This window comes from Crocuta crocuta, unplaced genomic scaffold (assembly GCF_008692635.1).
Source record: "Crocuta crocuta isolate KB4526 unplaced genomic scaffold, BGI_CrCroc_1.0 scaffold164, whole genome shotgun sequence".
Classification (NCBI taxonomy): domain Eukaryota; kingdom Metazoa; phylum Chordata; class Mammalia; order Carnivora; family Hyaenidae; genus Crocuta; species Crocuta crocuta.
The window spans coordinates 2,739,989-2,741,511 of record NW_027530016.1 but is presented as its reverse complement, the minus strand read 5'-3'; positions in this window follow the sequence as shown (position 1 = coordinate 2,741,511).

Below are 1,523 nucleotides of genomic sequence, written 5' to 3'. Positions count from 1 at the left end.
CCGGAGCGGCCGCTCCCCTTTATTACGGAGCCAACATTCAGCCTCTCCCTCCTCCTCCTCCTCCTCCGTCTCCGCTCCCAGCCCCGGGGAGCGAATCTAAGGATGGGGACGCGACTGTGGCTTCCGGTCTTCCCTCCTCCCCTAATCCGCTCCCCGCCGCCCGGGCCGAGCCTCCGCCCCCGCCTTAGCGGCCGCCGCGCAGGATCGAATCCAGCCGCAGCCCGCGGGAAGCGCCCCTCAGCCTGGGTCCCGCTCCCTATTGGCAGGGGCAAAAGTCGACCAGGCTTCCAATTGGCTGCAAGGGCTGTTCGTCAAGAGCCGCCCACCGCTCGGCCTCGCCCCCCTCCCTGCGCTGTGTGAATTCGCCGCTGGCCTGCCAGTCCCGAGCGCGCAACGTCCGCAGCGCGCTGCCCGGGAGCCGTTGCCCCCCGGCGGCCGTTAGCGCTGTTGGGCTCCCCCGGAGCCGGGCGCGGAGTGAACCCGGGCTGGCGACGAGGCGTGCAGCGAAGCCAGGGCTGCGGGTGTTAACCGCCCTCCCGCTAATTTAAATGCTTTTTATTACTTCTCTTCAAAAGAGGATGAGGAAAACCTCTAAAATCCCTGCAGATAGACCACGCACAGCCCTTAAAACTACCGAGGCTGAGGGGAGAAAAGGGTTTGGAACCATCAAAGTAGCCTTCTAGGGAGAAGCCCTATGTTGTGTGCAAAATCTGATAAAAGTGGCTGCACCCTTTCTCCGCCCGTGACGAGATATTCGAGAACAGCAGCCAACATTTCCATTTAGCAAGGTGCCAGTCTGAAGACGCTCCCCATTCACTGTCAGTTTAATCACGTAGCGCTCATTTGTCGTCTAGACCTGTCTTTCCTGACAGTTATAGGGGACTGGTCTGTGTAAGTTCCTGCTCCAGTTAAATGTTTTAAATCTCCCGTAGAATGCGTCCTCCTTCATCCCAATCCTTTCCTTTCGGGATGATCTGTTTATTTCACATTATCATTTATTCTCGAAAGATACAAAAGCCTATCAAAACTCTTAAGACCACAGCTCACTTCCTCTGTGGAGCCTGGAGGACTCCTCCAAGCTTCTGGTTGCTGTTTTCTCGTTTTGCAGCAAGGCCGTTTTATACCTACCTCTTAGAGTGTTCCAGAAACGCTGGAAGAGGAACGTTGCCCTTTTCATCTTTGCGAATCCAGTTACTGTGCAGACCCCCTGGCCCAAGTTAGGTACTCAGCAATGCTGAACGAGTGATCCTTAGGAGTCCGGTATCTTTCAGGAGAGAAACTGGCAAATCTAGCCCAACTTAATGCCCTCTGTCACCTACCCTTGGAGAATTGCCTAGGATTAGGAGTCACTTGAATGTTTCCATTGTCCTTATCCCTCAGATGCTCCTCTAAGTGTGGTTCTTCCTTTTCTGTGTGGATTTTTTCCTCCTCCAGCCTAGTTCTCTCTCGTTTCCAAAGTTACTTCCTCCAAAGGAGCCATTTTTATTTATTGCTAGCAATGCTTTAACATATATACTATTTTA